The 18,276-nt window shown below is 49.3% G+C and overlaps 1 protein-coding gene across 2 annotated transcripts in view; it reads right to left on the bottom strand.

Annotated features, from left to right (window-relative positions):
- ST3GAL2 (ST3 beta-galactoside alpha-2,3-sialyltransferase 2) overlaps positions 1–18,276 on the bottom strand; it is a 61,131-nt gene that overhangs the window by 21,864 nt on the left and 20,991 nt on the right. The gene's annotated exons all lie outside the window — the stretch shown is intronic.

Genomic DNA, 18,276 nt, shown 5'->3' with positions numbered 1-18,276 from the left:
CTGAAGGCGGGGGCTGGGCAAAGCTGGCACAGGAGGCTTCCAAAGGAAGCAACTCAATCAGAGGTCACTAACTCCTTGGGATGCTAGATCAACGCAGGGGGCACCTGATGGAATTGCACTGCCTGTTGGGGAGAGGAAAATCCCTGGTTTTGACAACATGTCTGGAAAGAGCAGAGAAGTAGAGCATCTGGCAAAGGCCCTTGCTTTGGGAGCCCCAGGTCCAGGTGTTACTGCAAACTTAGGCTGCTCAGCTTGCTGTGGTGAGGGCAAATGGAGCCATGGGGAGGAGCTAAAAAAAAAAATCAGAGGCCCCCTGACATGCACTAAAAATCCCAAAAGTGACCTGGCACTGACTCTCTCACAGTTCATTTCTACCTGTGCCTCTCAGCTGCCCACTGCGTCATGGGCTCGCTCCCCTTCACAGCTACTCAGATCATTCATGATAAGACCATGCGTACCTCAATACAAAGAGCTCAGAGAAGGCAGGCCTGGTGGCTCATGCCTGTAATCCCACCACTTTGGGAGACTGAGGCAGGTGGATCACCTGAGGTCAGGAGCTCAAGACCAGCCTAGCCAACATGGTGAAACCCCACCTCTACTAAAAATACAAAAATTCAGCCAAGCGTTGTGGTGGCCAACTATAATCCCAGCTATGCGGGAGGCTGAGGCAGGAGAATCACTTGAATCCAGGAAGCGGAGGTTGCAGTGAGCCGAGATCACACCATTGCACTCTAGCCTGGGTGACAAGAGCAAAACCCTGTCTCAAAAAAAAAAAAAAAAAGCCCAGGCGTGGTGGCTTACGCCTGTAATTCTAGCACTTTTGGAGGCCGAGGTGGGTGGATCACCTGAGGTCGGGAGTTTGAGACCAGCCTGACCAACATGAAGAAATTCCATCTCTACTAAAAATACAAAATTAGCTGGGCATGGTGGCACATGCCTGTAATCCCAGCTACTCGGGAGGCTGAGGCAGGAGAATCGCTTGAACCCCAGAGGTGGAGATCGCGCCAATGCACTCCAGCCTGGGCAACAAGAGCGAAACTCTGTCTCAAAAAAAAAGAATGGATAAATTGTGGTGCATTTTGTGCCATATAGTAAAACGAATGAACTCCAGTTTCAGACATTAACAGGGATGAATATGGCCAAAAAACTATTATATCGAGCAAAAAGAGTAGTCATGGATAAATGATCACAGCACGAATCCATGAAAAGCTAAAAAATATGCAAAGCTAAGCAAGACATTGTCTATGCCTCTCTGTAAAGATAATAATAGAGAAAATCAAGGAAACAACACAAAATTCAGGGAATTCCTCTGGAGGGAGAAGAGAGGTAGATGAAATAAGGAGGGCTGAAGACGCTTCAGGAGTACTGCGTACCTCATAATGCAGGTGGTGGGTACAGAAGTATTTTTTTTCTTTTGAGACGGAGTCTTGCTCTGTCACCAGGCTGGAGTGCAGTGGCATGATCTTGGCTCACTGCAGCCTCCACTTCCTGGGTTCAAACAATTCTCCTGTCTCAGCCTCCCGAGTAGCTGGGATTACAGGCGTGTGCCACCACATCCAGCTAATTTTTTGTATTTTTATTAGAGATGGGGTTTCACTACGTTGCCCAGGCTGGTCTCCAACTCCTGACCTCAGGTGATCCACCCGCCTCGGCCTCCCAAATTGCTGGGATTACAGGCATGAGCCACTGCACCCGGCCATGGAGGAGTATTTCTTGTTTATTCTTTAAAGAGCACAAACACGCTATATACTACTTTGAGTCTATGATGCATTTCATAGTAAAAATCTAAAATGCTTTTAGGTTAAAACATGTTTTATTAAAGGACTACTCTGGCTGTTGCATAAGACTAGCAGGGAGACCAGAAAGGAACTGCTGCAATATCCCAAGTGGTGGAGGTGGTGAGAAATGGCTGGATGTACTCTAAAGGGCTTAACTAGTAGGGTAGTTGGAGGGTACAAGGAGGGGGCCCATGGGGAAAGGAAGAGGGGAACAGGGTGGGAAGAGGAAGACAGGAATCAGGGAGACATGGAGGCTGTGGCCTGAGCAACCTGGTGGATGGGGGTGCCATTCACTATACAGAAAAGACAGAAAATTAATGGGTTTTGCTGAGAAAAAACAAAAGTTCTGGTTAAATTTAAAATGTCTTTTAGGCCGGGTGTGGTAGCTCATGCCTGTAATCCCAACATTTTGGGAAGCCAAGGCGGGAAGATCACTTGAGGTCAGGAGTTTGAGACCAGCCTGAGCAATACAGCAAGAACCCATCTCTACAAAAAAGTAAAAACACTGGGCATGGTGGCTCACGCCTGTAATCTCAGCACTTTGGGAGGCCAAGGTGGGCGGATCACGCGGTCTGGAGATTGAGACCTTCCTGGTCAGCATGGCAAAACCCCGTCTCTACTAAAAATACAAAAAATTAGCTGGGCGTGGTGGCGGGTGCCTGTAATCCCAGCTACTCGGGAGGCGGAGGCAGGAGAATTGCTTGAACCAGAGAGTCAGAGATTGCGTGAGCTGAGATCGCACCACTGCACTACAGCCTGGCAACAGAGTGAGACTGCGTCTCAAGCAAACAAATAAACAAGTAAAAACATTAGCTGGGCATGGTAGCACGTGCCTGTAGTCCTAGCTACTCAGGAGGCTGAACTGTAAGGATCACTTGAGCCCAGGAGTTCAAGGTTGCAGTGAGCCGTGATTATGCCATGGCACTCCAAGATGGGTGACAGAGTGATACCCCAACTCAAAAAAAAAAAAAAAAAGGAAGTTTTTTAGACATTCACATGCAGATGGAAACAGGCAGTTGGACACACCTGTCTGAAGCTCATGGGTGAGGTCAGAGTTAGAGGGATATATTTGAGAGTCATCAGAGTACAGTTCATTCTTAAAACTATAGGACCAGAAGAAATGATCTAGGGAGGGTCTGCCACAGACAAGAGTAGGCAGCTCAGGACAGAGCCTGGGGCACTCTGCTGTCTAAAAGAGAAGCCAGGAAAGAAAAAGCCAGTGAGGTAAGACGAAAAAACAGCCCTGCATCTGGGAAGCCAAGAGATGAAAGTTTCAAGAATGAAGGAGGAATTAACAGTGTCAAGTGTTTGAAAAAGTAAGGTGAGGACTGAGAATTGACCACTGGATGGAGGGCAGTGGTGACCTTCACAATGACTGATCCAGGGGTATTGCAAGGCTCAAGCACAGGAAAAGATGCTCAACGTCATTAATCATCAGGGAAATGCAAATCGAAACCATAATCAGATACCACTTCCTGCCCATCAGGGTGGCTGTTATTAACAAGACAGATAATAACCAGCGTTAGTGAGGACGCAGAGACATTGGAACCCTCAGACTTTGCTGGTGGGAATGTGAAATGGTGCAGTCACTTTGGGAAACAGTCTGGCAGTTCCTCAAAAGATTAAATGTCCAGTCACCAAAACATATGACTCAGCAATTCCACTTCTAGGCATAAACTCAAGAGAAATAAAAACTTAGGTTCACATAAAAACTTGTACACATGGCTGGGCGCAGTGGCTCACGCCTGTAATCCCAGTACTTTGGGAGGCCAAGGTGGGTGGATCACTAGTTCAAGAGATCAAGACCATCTGGCCAACTTGGTGAAACCCCATCTCCATTAAAAATACAAAAATTGGCCGGGCGCGGTGGCTCAAGCCTGTAATCCCAGCACTTTGGGAGGCCGAGACGGGCGGATCACGAGGTCAGGAGATCGAGACCATCCTGGCGAACACGGTGAAACCCCGTCTCTACTAAAAAATACAAAAAACTAGCCGGGCGAAGTGGCGGGCGCCTGTGGTCCCAGCTACTCGGGAGGCTGAGGCAGGAGAATGGCGTGAACCCGGGAGGCGGAGCTTGCAGTGAGCTGAGATCCGGCCACTGCACTCCAGCCTGGGCGACAGAGCCACACTCAGTCTCAAAAAAAAAAAAAAAAAAATACAAAAATTAGCTGGGCGTAGTGGCAGTGCCTGTAGTGCCAGCTACTCAGGAGGCTGAGGCAGGAGAATCGCTTGAACTTCGGAGGCAGAGGTTGCAGTGAGCCGAGATCGCGCCACTGCACTCTAGCCTGGTGACAGAGCGAGACTCCATCTCAAAAAAAAACAAACAAACTTGTACACAGCATTATTCATAAGAGTGCCAACATGGAAACAACTCAAAGTTCCTTCAACCAATATATAAACAAAATGTGGTATATACGTACAAGGGAGTATTATTCAGATATAAAAAGGAATCAAATTCTGGTACCTGTTACAGCATGGATGAACCTGAAAACCCCGTGCTAAGTGAAAGAAGCCAGGCACAGCCAGGTTCAGGGGCTCAAGCCTGCAATCCCAGCACTTTGGGAGGCCGAGGCAGGTGGATCACGAGGTCAGGAGATTGAGACCATCCTGGTTAACAAGGTGAAACCCCGTCTCTACTAAAAACACAAAAAATTAGCCGGGCGTGGTGGCAGGCGCCTGCAGTCCCAGCTACTCAGGAGGCTGAGGCAGGAGAATGGCATGAACCCGGGAAGGCGGAGCTTGCAGTGAGCTGAGATCGCGCCACTGCACTCCAGCCTGAGCGACAGAGCAAGACTACGTCTTAAAAAAAAAAAAAAAGGAGCCAGGCACAAAAGGCCCCATGCTGGATGATTTATATAAAATGTACAGAATAGGCAAATCCATAGAGAAAGACAGTAGACTACCAGTTGCCAGGGGCTGGGGGATAGAGGAGAATGGGGAATGACTGCCTGTGGGCTGGAGTTTCCTTCTGGGGTGATGTTCTAAAATTGTTTGTGATGAATAGGTTAATAGCCACTGACAGCCAGGTGCGGTGGCTCACGCCTGTAATCCTGCCACTTGGGAGGCTGAGGCAGGAGACTCGAATGAACCTGGGAGGTAGAGGCTGTGGTGAGCTGAGATCGCGCCACTGCACTCCTGCCTGGGTGACAGAGTAAGACTCTCTCTCAAAAAAAAAAAAAAAAAAGGAATGGGATGTAAGAGTGGAATGTAGAATGGGGTTCAGCTGAGAGATGGTCCAGAATGTGTGTACACTGATGGGAATGAATTATTAGAGGAGAAATTTATGATGCAGGAAAAAGAGGCAAACAGAGGAAAAAAGACCAGGAGCAGCAAGAGATGACGGCATCGAGCCTGGTCCTCCTGGAGGGGCTTCGTGTCGGACAGGTGGCAAAGCCGAGCAAGTAGCACAGACAGTGAGGGTCCCTTTATTGTTGGGGTTGGAGATTTACAGAGAGACCAGGTGTGAAATAGTCTTCTAAAAGAGAAAGGGAGTAACTAGGGAAATTTAGGAGGTGGCTAGGCAACACTATGGCCTATTTTTTTTTTTTTTAATGGAGTCTCACTCGGTTGCCCAGGCTGGAGTACAGTGGCGCAATCTTGGCTCACTGCAACCTCTGCCTCCTGGGTTCAAGCAATTCTCCTACCCCAGCCTCCCAAGTAGCTGGGACTACAGGCCCACACCACCAAGCCCAGCTAATTTTTGTATTTTCAGCAGAGATGGGGTTTCATTATGTTGGCTAGGTTGGTCTCAAACTCCTGACCTCAAGTGATCCACCCACCTAGGCCTCCCAAGGTGCTGGGATTACAGGCGTGAGCCACTGTACCAATCCTACAGTCTTCTAAGAAGTTTGTGGTCACAAATTTGGCAAATTTGGGGAGACCATTTATCAATAAATGTCCCCTGAATGGCTGATCCATGTTCAGGTAGCTGAGGCTGTCCAGAGCAACTGGCAGCCAGGATCCAGAGGTCAGGGGCAGCAAGGGCCTTGAAGACTCCATCTTCCATCCCCAGGAGATGCAGCCTTGAGCTACTTCCGCCTCCCAGTACAGGGAACCTCAAAGGAGACCCTCACCAGCTTGCAGGTAAATGGAAGGATCAACAAAAGCACCGGATTGAGGAGCAAAGCAGAGAGTGCCCCAAAAGGAGAACAGCAGGGACTGTTTTGGAGGCTGTAGCAGCTTTAGAGCCAATTCTCGGTCAGATCCCAGGAGACAACCGTCAACAAATTAACCTAATGAAGCACAGGAGAGCACCACCTCAGACCAGCACAGTTGAATATAACCTTCTTGGTATGCAGAGAAAAGAAACGTCAAAATAAGGCATTGAGGCTGGGGGGAATGGGTGCTGCTTGCCTCTGGGAGGGAGGGGAGAAGGACAAAAGATAAAGCCCCTCTTCACCCACTTACACACAGCCTGAGGACGTGTCCCAAAGCTCATTCTAAAGGCATTAAGCCACAACCTACTGCTCCAATGGCCCGATGCCTTATGAACCTCTCAGCATTTTCGGGGGATAGCCTCTCATTTAGTATGCGCAAAGTCCCAGGACCAGCTGAACAAGGTCAGCCAGGCGGAGGTGAAGATGCTTTAATGCCACGGAAGTGAAGATGCTTTAACGCCATGCCAGGTCTGATGACTTCAAGCCCACAGCTCCTTCCACAGCCCCCACTGCCTTCCCAAAGCATTCTTCCATTAACTGGGGTACAACCATCAAAAGATTCGCTGTGTCCCAGATCCCTGCCAGCCTAGCAATCTGGAACACTCCCTGCCTTCTGGGTGGGGGCAACACCCAAACCAGGCAGAAGGAGTTGAGGGGGGGCAGGTGGTCAGTTACCGAAAGCCCCTCCCTCCCCAACAACTCAAAAGCAGCAAGGCCTGTCCTTGACCTGAGAATGGGCCACTTCACCACCCTGCTTGGTTAACTGAAGTCACTCGCATTGCAACACCCTGGCATCAGCCTCTGGCACAGACCCCTCAGTACTACCCTTGGGACTCAGGCCCTTTCCACTCACCAGCACCAAACCCTCGGGCAGTCACTCCCTTCCTGCAGGACATCCAGCCTTGACTTGATATCCAGCTGAAATCTCAGCTCTGGTACCTCCGATGCTGCCCAGAATTTGTAGTCAGAAACCCAGAAGGCAAGAGCTAACACCCTTCTTCAAACCAAGAACATAACTTTGGCTTTCAATGAAGTCCTAGAGAAATAAACTGTCAGTCTTCACTGGACAAGGATCGAGGCTGCACCCTAACAGCCTCTTCCTGTAGGAGATAGCTCAAAGAAACAAAAGAAAAGAAAGAAAAAATAAAGAAACAGCTTCTAAGAGGAGGAAGCTGAGGCACAGGGAGGGGTGCGGCAGAGGAGTTGGGAGGAAGGGTGCCTTCAGATCCACCACGTGCTGCCTCGGGAGGGAGCCCCACTGTGTTTTGAGTCGGGGTGGGCAGGGAGAAATCCAGTATCTTGCTGTACCTATCTATACTAAGGCATAAAGTAACACGTAGAAAAACAGTTCTCAGCCGGGTGTGGTGGCTCACACCTATAATCCCAGCACTTTGGGAGACTGAGGCTGGAGGATCGCTTCAGTCCAGGGGTTGCAGCCTGGGCAATAGAGTGAGACCTCATCTCTATTTTATGAAAGAAGTTCAAACCACCTGTGTGGGGAAGACCAGGTCTCTCCACATTCTAGACAGCTTCCCACCTCCGGCGTCCTTTTTTTTTTGAGACGGAGTTTTGCTCTTATCACCCAGACTGGAGTGCAACGGCACGATCTCGGCTCACTGCAACCTCCACTTCCCAGGTTCAAGTGATTCTCCTGCCTCAGCCTCCTGAGTAGCTGGGATTACAGGCATGCGCCACCACACCTGGCTACTTTTGTATTTTTAGTCGAGATGGCGTTTAACCGTGTTGGCCAGGCTGGTCTCGAACTCCCAACCTCAGGTGATCCACCCACCTGGGCCTCCCAAAGCGCTGGGATTACAGGCGTGAGCCACCGCGCCCGGGCTTTTTCCCCTTTTTTGAGACAGGATCTCGCTCTGCTACCCAGACTGGAATGTCAGTGGTGCAATCACAGCTGACTGTAGCCTCGACCTCCTGGGCTCAAATGATCCTCCTACCTCAGGTCCCCGAGTAGCTAGAACCATAGGCGCATGCCACCAGACCTGGCTAATTTTTTTTTTTTTTTTGTAAAGACAGAGTCTTGCTATATTCCCCAGGCTGGACTTGAACTCTCAGACTCCTGCCTCAGCCTCCTACGTAGCTGGGACTACAGGTGTGCACTACTGTGCCCAGCCCAGGCTACTTTTGTTGGTTTGTTTTTTTGTTGTTGTAGAGATGATGTCTTGCTATGTTGCCAGGCTGATCTCAAACTCCTGTTCTCAAATGATCCTCCCAACCTGGCCTCCCAAAGAGCTGAGATTATAAGTATGAGCCACCTTGCTCAGCCCTCAGACTTCTTTGCTTTTTATTTCACCTGATACTCTTGTTGTTTTCAAATAGATGAGTTTAATCCATTTCACTTTGGACTTATGTTACTATCTTATTTAGTGTTTTGTCTACTATTTTTTCTTTAGTTTTTTTCTTTTCCTGACTTGGGTTGACATATTATCTCCACCCTCACCACCCTATTTTTTTTTGAGACGGAGTCTCGCTCTGTCGCCCAGGCTGGAGTGCAGTAGCTTGATTTTGGCTCACTGCAAGCTCCGCCTCCCGGGTACAAGCCATTCTCCTGCCTCAGCTTCCAGAGTAGCTGGGACTACAGATGCCCACCACCATGCCCCACAATTTTTTTTTTTTTTTTTTTTGTATTTTTAGTAGAGACGGGGTTTCACCATGTTAGACAGGATGGTCTCGATCTCCTGACCTCGTGATCCCCCTGCCTCGGCCTCCCAAAGTGCTGGGATTACAGGTGTGAGCCACCGCACCCACCCAACCCTCACCACTTTTTCCCCCCTCCTGGTTTGGAAATTATACTCCTTTTTTTTTTTTTTTTTTTTTTTTTTTTGAGACGGAGTCTCGCTGTGCTCCCAGGCTGGAGTGCAGTGGCGTGATCTCGGCTCACTGCAAGCTCCGCCTCCCGGGTTCACGCCATTCTCCCACCTCAGCCTCCCAAGTAGCTGAGACTACAGGCGCCCGCCACCACGCCCGGCTAGTTTTTTGTATTTTTAGTAGAGACAGGGTTTCACCATGTTAGCCAGGATAGTCTCGATCTCCTGACCTCGTGATCCACTCGCCTCGGCCTCCCAAAGTGCTGGGATTACAGGCTTGAGCCACCGCGCCCGGCCTCCTTTTTTTTTTTTTTAGAGATTAATCTTATATGTACATTTTCTTGATGAAGTGTTCAGTTTTTCAGTAATGCCATTCTCTTAACAAGGCAGAAATTTGGTGTGGCTTAACAATAAAATTCTCTATTCTTATTCTTCCGTGGTAATGTGGTCAACAATTCCAGTTTTCCCTTAAAAAAAAAAAAATTTGGCCGGGCACAGTGCCTCAAGCCTGTAATCCCAGCACTTTGGGAGGCTGAGACAGGGGGATCAAAAGGTCAGGAGATCGAGACCATCCTGGCTAACACGGTGAAACCCCGTCTCTACTAAAAAATACAAAAAACTAGCCGGGCGTGGTGGCGGGCGTCTGTAGTCTCAGCTACTTGGGAGGCTGAGGCAGGTGAATGGCGTGAACCCGGGAGGTGGAGCTTGCAGTGAGCTGAGATCTGGCCACTGCACTCCAGCCTGGGCGACAGAGCGAGACTCCGTCTCAAAAAAAAAAAAAAAAAAAAAAAAATTAAAAGCGCTTTAAGATCTGTTTTTTTGTTGTTGGTTTTTTTTTTGTTTTTTTTTTTTTGTCTCTGTATTTTGCCGTCTGTAGCAGACACTGTTGGCTGCCTACCAGCGGCCACTCTCTTTTTCACTTGCCAACAGAATCCTGATTTGTTTGGGCAGCTAAGGACCCAGTGCTGGCAGATGATGCAAGACTGGCTAAAGCCAACCAGAGCCAACCACAGCAAGCCTGTCCCTTTTTCACCAGGAATTGGTTTGAGGATGGACAGGCTCAGGTCAATGAGACCCAAGGGAGTATCTGCTAGGGCCATCTTGGAAAGATTTTCCTTTCCAAATAAACAGCCGGGCACAGTGGCTCACGACTGTAATTGCTTTGGGAGGCTGAGGCAGGCAGATCACCTGAGGTCAGGAGTTTGAGACCAGCCTGGGCAACGTGGTGAAACCCCATCTCTACTAAAAATACAAAAATTAGCTGAGCTTGGGGGCAAGTGCTTGTAATCCCAGCTACTCAAGAGGCTAAGGCACAAGAGTCACTTTACCCAGGAGGTGGAAGTTGAAGTGGGTGGAGCGGAGATCACACCTTCAGGCCTGGATGACAGTGACTGCAACAACAACAACAACAAAGCAGCAGCAGCACATGAAAAGAAAGCTTCCTTTCTCCTAGGATCTCTGTGCCTTCCTGTCTGGGATGTCACAGGGTGATGATATAACGACTGGACCTATGGCAGCCATCTCACGATCATGAGAGACACCTTGCTCACGCCTGTAATACCGGCACTTTGGGAGGCCGAGGCAGGCGGATCACCTGAGGTTAGGAGTTCGAGACCAGCCTGACTAACATGGAGAAACCCTGTCTCTACTAAAAATGCAAAATTAGGCCGGGCGCAGTGGCTCAAGCCTGTAATCCCAGCACTTTGGGAGGCCGAGGCGGGCGGATCACAAGGTTGGGAGATGGAGACCATCCTGGCTAACACGGTGAAACCCCGTCTCTACTAAAAAATACAAAAAACTAGCCGGGCGAGGTGGCGGGCGCCTGTAGTCCCAGCTACTTGGGAGGCTGCGGCAGGAGAATGGCGTGAACCCGGGAGGCGGAGGTTGCAGTGAACTGAGATCCGGCCACTGCACTCCAGCCTGGGCGACAGAGTGAGACTCCGTCTCAAAAAAAAAAAAAAAAAAAAAAAGCAAAATTAGCTGGGCGTGGTGGCACACGCCTGTAATCCCAGCTACTCGGGAGGGTGAGGTGGGAGAATCGCTTGAACCCGGGAAGCAGAGGTTGCGGTGAGCCAAGATCGCACCATTGCACTCCAGCCTGGGCAACAAGAGCAAAACTCCATCTCAAAAAATAAAAAAAAAGTTAATTCAATTGACCAACATGTATCCACTTCTGTGCTCACTGTTGACACCAACAACCTAATCTTTCTTCAGGGGTTTACTTTTCTTTTAACTAAAGTACATCTGTAACCATTCTTTCAGCAAAGGTCTGTAGGTGATAAAACTGTCTTAGCCTGTCTAAAAACACCTTTATTTTACCTCATTCTTGAATGATAGCTGGCTATGAAATTTTAGGTTGACAAGGAGCTTCTCTAAGACATTCTTCTATTGTTGTCTGGCATCCAATGTTGATAAGATGTTATTTGTGATCTAACTGTCAATTCTTGGAATTCTTTCTTAACTCCAGCAGTTTTTAACTCTCTTAGTCTCGTGGGGTATGGCAGCTCATGCCTGTAATCTCAGCACTTTGGGAGACCACAGTGGGCGGAATGCTTGAGACCAAGACTTTGAGATCAACCTGGGCAACACAACACCCTGTCTCTACAAAAAATACAAAAATTAGCCGGGCGTGGTGGCATGTTTCTGTACGTCCAGCTACTCAGGAGGCTGGGGTGGGAGGATTACCTGAGCCTCGCAGGTCAAGGCCACAGTGAGCTGTGACTGCGCCAGTGCCCTCCAACCTGGCCTCAGAAAGCAAAATAAAATCCTACCATTGTCTGTAGTTTCACTGTATTATATCTAGTGACATATTATTTATCCTGTTTGATGTTCATGCTGTTTTTTCGAATCTGAAATTTCAAGCCATTATTTCAAGCCATTATCTCTTTAAATATTATTTCTAGGCTGGGCACAGTGGCTCATACCTGTAATCCCAGCATTTTCGGAGGCCTAGGCAGGCAGATCACTTGAGCTCAGGAGTTCAAAATCAGCTTAGACAACATGGCAAAACCCCATCTCTATAATAAAAAATAAAAAAATTAGGTGTGGTAGTGCACGCCTGAGGTCCCAGAAAGTCAAGAGGCAAAGGTGAAAGGATGGCTTGAGGCTGGGCATGGTGGCTCACACCTGTAATCCCAGTACTTTGGGAAGCCAAGGCAGGTGGATCACCTGAGATCAGGAGTTCACGACCAGCCTGGCCAACATGGTGAAACCCTATCTCTATTAATCATACAAAAAATAAGCCGGGCATAGTGGCAGATGCCTGTATTTCTAGCTACTCAGGAGGCTGAAGCAGAAGACTCACTTGAACCCGGGAGGAGGAGGTTGCAGTGAGCTAAGATCGAGCCACTACACTCCAGCCTGGGCAACAGAGTGAAACTCTGTCTCAAAAAAAAAAAAAGTGGTGGTGAGTGCCTATAGCCCTAGTTACTTGGGAAGCTGAGGTGACAGGATCGTTTGAACCAGGGAAGTCAAGGCTGTATTGAGCCATGATCGTGCCACTGCATGCCAGCCTGGGCAACAGAGTGAGACTCTGTCTCTATAAAAAATAAAAAGCTGACCGGGTGTGGTGTGACCGGGTGTGGTGACTCATGCCTATAATCCCAGCACTTTGGGAGGCCGAAGTGGGCAGATCACCTGAGATCAGGAGTTCGAGACCAGCCTGACCAACATGGAGAAACCCTGTCTCTACTAAAACTACAAAAAAAAAAAAAAAAAAATTAGCCGGGTGTGGTGGCGCATGCCTGTAATCCCAGCTACTCCAGAGGCTAAGGCAGGAGAATCGCTTGAGCCCAGGAGGCGGAGGTTGAGGTGAGCCAAGATCATGCCATTGCACTCCAGCCAGGGCAACAAGAGCGAAACTCCATCTCAGAAAAATAACATAACATAATATAACATAACATAACATAACATAACATAACATAACATAACATAAGCTATAGCCCCAGGAAATGGTCAGTAGCAACTTTTCTCAGGCTACTGTCCAGCCTGTGGATTCAAGCAATTTCCTAGCTCTAATTCCATGCTCCAAGTGTAACACTTTATAGCTCTGTTATCCCAAATTTCTGCTTCCAGATTCAGAGACCAGCAGGCCCACTCTGAGCCCGGCTTTCTTCCTTGAGTTCCTGTCTATTTCTCATCCACAGGGATATTTATCATGCTGAGTGTGGTGAGGGGTAGAAAAGCGGGGGCGTGCATGAATATGTTTTTAGAATTTTATCTTTTTATGTATTACTGCTATGTGTTTAGAGTACAAATTTACAGTGGCATCTTGACTGGATGAATTGGATTTAACTATTCGTACCAGGAAACTGGGCATCCCTGCCAATACTAATCTCTTGGGAACAGGTATCAAACCATCTCTAACAAGATTCATAGAACTCTAGCCAACACAGTGAGGGAAGGAGACAGATACCCTGGGGTCAACTGATTGAAAGGCCGGATTCAAACTGCTCTCCCATTCCCACTGCTACCCTTCATTCCAGTCCACAGAGGGATGGGGTAGGTAGTGCAGACATACAAACAGGATCTTTCAGATGCGGTCTGGGCAGGCCTTCCCTGACCCAGGTAACACGGGACTTCAGTCTCTTCCACACCATTTGCTCATTTCAGTCTTTCACCTGACTAGTGAAAACTGCACACCGGCCATATAAACACCCCAATGGAAGGCCCATCTGACTAAGTCCCCAGTTTGCCAACACAGGCCCAGCCTGAAGTTCCACTGAAAATCAGAACAATTAATTCAGGAGCCAAATTCTAGTCCAGACTGTTACCAAGCAGCCAAGCAGGTTATTTTTAATTTCCAGGTCAAGTTTCTGTTTGTTTATTTTTGAGATGGAATCTCACTCTGTCATCCAGGCAGTAGTGTGATCTCAGCTCACTGCAAGCTCCGCCTCCCGGGTTCACACCATTCTCCTGCCTCAGCCTCCCAAGTAGCTGGGACTACAGGTGCCGGCTACCACGCCCGGCTAATTTTTTTATTTTTTAGAAGAGACAGCGTTTCACTGTGTTAGCCAGGACGGTCTCGATCTCCTGACCTCATGATCCGCCTGCCTTTGCCTCCCAAAGTACTGGGATTACAGGCATGAGCCATCGCACCCGGCCAATTTTTCTATTTTTAGCAGAGACGGGATTTCGCCATGTTGGCCAGGCTGGTTTCAAACTCCTGACTGTTAGGGACAAGCTGCCCCAGGAGCCCTCTGACACAATGCAGCTGACAGTTACCCTGAATACTCTGCAGCTGCATTCCTGAACCCTTATCTAGGCGCCACAGCAAGGTCACCAAACTTACTAGATTACAGCCCTCTGGGCGGCACGGGGAAGGTCACGAGAAATGTGGATAAACCTAAGTTATGCCCTCTTGTAAATTCCTGTTTTCACAAGATAATATATTGTAAGCCAGTCACGAGATGATATGTGGTAAAGTTAACTGACAAACAACCCCAGGGTCTCTCTCCCCCATATAAACCCCTCGTTTTGTAAGCTCAGGGCTGTCTCCTCTGACTGTGGTGGAGCAGCCCGGCAGGTTAATAAACTTATTCACCTGACCTTGGGTTTCTCTCTCTCTCACGTCCTCTCTCTTGTCCTCTCTTTTTTTTTTTTTTTTTTTGAGACGGAGTCTCGCTCTGTCGCCCAAGTTTGAGTGCGGTGGCCGGATCTCGGCTCACTGCAAGCTCCGCCTCACGGGTTTACGCCATTCTCCTGCCTCAGCCTCCCAAGTAGCTGGGACTACAGGCGCCCGCCACCTCGCCCGGCTAGTTTTTTGTATTTTTTTTAGTAGAGACGGGGTTTCACTGTGTTAGCCAGGATGGTCTTGATCTCCTGACCTCGTGATCCGCCCGCCTCGGCCTCCCAAAGTGTTGGGATTACAGGCTTGAGCCACTGCGCCCGGCCTCTCTTGCCCTCTCTCTCGCCCCCCCGCTTTCTCGTCCTGTCTCTCGGCTAACCTTACACTGACCTCAGGTGATCCACCTGCCTAGGCCTCCCAAAGTGCTGGGATTACAGGCATGAGCCACCTTGTCTGGCCAAGAAGAAAAGCTATTTTGTTTCTTTTCATTAGAGACAGGGTCTCGCTCTCTCCCCCAGACTGAAGCGCAGTGATGTGATGATGGCTCATTGCAACCTCAAACTCCATGGCTCGAGTGATCCTCCTGCTGCAGCCCCCCAAGTAGCTGGGAGGCACATGTCACCACACCTAGCTGATTATTTTATTTTTGTAGAGATGGGGTCTTGCTTTATTGCCCAGGCTCCAAGGTTCTTTCTTTCTTTCTTTTTGAGATGGGCTCTCCCTCTATCGAGACTGGACTGCAGTGGTGTGATCTCAACCCACTGTAACCTCTGTCTCCCAGGTTCAAGCGATTCTCCTGCCTCAGCCTCCTGAGTAGCTGGCACTAGAGGCATGTGCCACCACACCTGGCTAATTTTTCTATTTCTAGTAGAGATGGGGTTTCACCATGTTGGCTAGGCTGGTCTCAAATTCCTGACTTCAAGTGATCCACCCACCTCGGCCTCCCAAAGTGCTGGGATTATAGGCGTTGAGCCACCGTGTCCAGCTTCCAATAATTTTTTTTTTTTTTTTTTTTGAGACGGAGTCTCACTCAGTCACCCAGCCTGGAGTACAGGGGCACGATCTTGGGATCTCGGCTCACCACAACCTCCGCCTCCCTGGTTCAAGCGATTCTCCTGCCTCAGCCTCCTGAGTAGCTGGGACTACAGGCGCACACCACCATGCCCAGCTAATTTTTGTATTTTTAGTAGAGATGGGGTTTCACCATGTTGCCTAGGCTGGTCTCGAATTCCTGACCTCAAGTGATCCACCCACCTCAGCCTCCCAAAGTGCTGTGATTACAGGAGTGAGTCAACGTGCCCAGCTTCCAAGATTCTTTAACAATCAAAAGGAAGCAATCCTACCTCCACTCTCTTCCTCCTCGATGATCTCCGCGTTGGTTACTGCTGACCACCACTGTGATTTCCAGTTTCACCTATTTCTTTCAGCTGCTAATGTATTTCAAAAGCATGAGATGGGGTGCCCTTATTCATGCAGCCAAGGTCAAGATCCTTAACATAAATAGCATTCAGAGATGCCCAAACCTGGTTCTCCTCCCCAGCCTCATCTCTTATCAGACCCTACTCTCTAAGGCTAACAAACTAATTTGGATCCCAAGCCAAATCTGGCCCACATTTATTAAGATTCTACACTGAAACTAAAAAGACATGTATGTGTCTCTCACTTATAAACCCTAAGAACTCTCAGGGTACAGAGACAATGCTATTTAATTCCTCATCTCCGTACCACTGCAGCGCCTACCACTGTCCTCCATATAGGAGGCATCGATAAATGTTTGCCCAACTGAGTGTATCATCTCTCTACCTAAGCCCAGGGCTATAAAAATCAAAAGAAATGATGGTTATAAAAAATGCTTTGAAACCATTATTATGAATTACATAAGTATGCATATTAAAGTGATAATTATATTCTGCCCCCACTTTTCCATCTCTGACATTCTACAAGTGAGAGCTTTCCCTAACTTCTCTTGGACCACCCAGAAACATGAGGCCTCAGGTACAAACCAGATTGAGCAAATCCGAGCCTGTGGGAAAGGGGTGTGCGTGTAAAGCTGAAGCAGCTGCCTGGACCAAGCAGGGACAGTGGGAGCGTGCTGCTGTTAAGGGCCCAGCAACAGACATCCGCCACAGCTGCTGACCTGGAACTCCTGCAGCTCACTCCCCTCAGCACCACAGGCTGCAGTTCTCCCAGCTGGGGCTTTCCAGATCGCTCACCCGTTCACCTCGGCTCAAAGCATCTCGAGATGAACAAAGTGCCTAGAAAAACTTGGATTCACATTGTGGGTTTGCCACTTGACAGCTATTGACCATGTAACTTCTCTCATGGTCCTGATCTATGCAATGGGAATAGCGCCCATCTAGAAGTGGTTCCATGAGGATTACATAAAGGCACACATAAAGCTCTACCTCCATGGCTATCGTCCTGGGTTGGGCAGACTGAGGGCCACAGCTCTGCAGGAGCCCCATGGCATCACAAGGCACAAACCCCTCCCGCACAGCCCTCACTCTGGCTCCACAGCACCCCAGCCCTGCTCCACCTTCCCAGCCCCCGCTTCCCACAGGAACTCTCCTCCCTGGGGCCCCACTCCCAGCAGGCACCAGCCTCCAGGAAGGTTGTGGTTTCAGGGCCAGCTCTACCTTGGTTGATCCTCGCCCCTACATCCAGCAGAGGAGGGTGCACGTCCATCCTATGGAACATGGCCGTGGCCCCTTCCCCAGCCCCCACTTTAGCACACCCTGCAGAGCAGAGGCCTGACCTGAGCTCGTTCTAAACAGCTCCCTGAGTCTTCAGGCCAGAGAGCCACAAGCCAGGAACAAGATTCTAGAATACAAAATTATTATAATAAGGAGTTTCTCTGCAGAGCCAAAAGCCTCAGACATTAACAGAGACAGAAAAAGAGTGGAAGACCCTGAGGGTAGGAGACAGGGGGAGGAACCCAAGTCTCCAGGGGAGACTTCTGGAGGAAGTAGGAAGTGGGATGAATAAACGGTAGCCCAGGGGAAGCCAGAGAGGGTCTGGAGAATGTGGGGTGGCATGGTATGGCTGGGGGTGCGGGGGGAGTGTTAGAAGTTCATCTCCCAACCCTGCCCTCTGATGGCCTCCAAGGGGCCATTAAACTGGACCACATATCTCCCAGGGTGAAGGGACTAAAGTGCTGACGGTCTGCTCTGATTTCCTTTCAAGACAGGATTCAGAATGCCAGGTAGCTTGGCTGCTCATCACTGCTTATGATTCTGATCTTGGTCACACCGCGGATGTATAATAAGGAGCCACTGAGGAGCTGTCAGGGTCCTCTTTCCTTCTGCGCTCATCTGCATGTCTGGAGTATGCTTTGAATCACAAGAGAAAAACAAGATGTGTGTGTTCTGCCAACAGTTATTGATCGACACCAGGCAGTGGCAGCCAGACTGGGAACAACCCTCACTGACCTCTTAGCCAAGCCCTTTTTCCTACGGTCTGGTGGGTCCTCTCAGGAAACAATCAGGCCAGCTTCCTGCTCTGTCAAGGAGCACAGCAGTGGAGCTCCTGTTTTGAGGACTTCCTGCAAGCCCTCCAGCCTACCACAAAGTCAGGGCTCCTTGGCTTTGACAGCTATCCTTCCTCCAGGAGGGCTGCCCCTTCCAAAGGTATCAGGGGCAGCTGACCTCAGAGACTGGCATCCCAGGGTCCCAACTGGAGACTTTCCCCTCTCTAAGGAGGCAGAGCTAGTGACAGGAATACTAAGCACCAGCAGGGCACTACTGCTGAGGGCAGAGCTGGGGCTTCAAGGAGGAAAAGGCAGACGCAGTCCTCCACTTACAGCCCGCCTCGGCGAGCAGGACCACGCTCCCTGCCAAACTCACCCTCATCAAAGTGGGCCTTCCTTGACCTTCACAAAACACGGATCAGTCCACTCCTCCCCAAGCCCTGGCTTCCCCAGATACACAGACACGCTCTAGCCTGGTTGTGGAGGA

The sequence above is a fragment of the Theropithecus gelada genome, chromosome 20 (genome assembly GCF_003255815.1).
Source record: "Theropithecus gelada isolate Dixy chromosome 20, Tgel_1.0, whole genome shotgun sequence".
In the NCBI taxonomy this organism is placed as follows: Eukaryota; Metazoa; Chordata; class Mammalia; order Primates; family Cercopithecidae; genus Theropithecus; species Theropithecus gelada.
The sequence above is the reverse complement of the archived record's forward strand: the minus strand, read 5'-3'. Positions and strand labels throughout refer to the sequence as shown.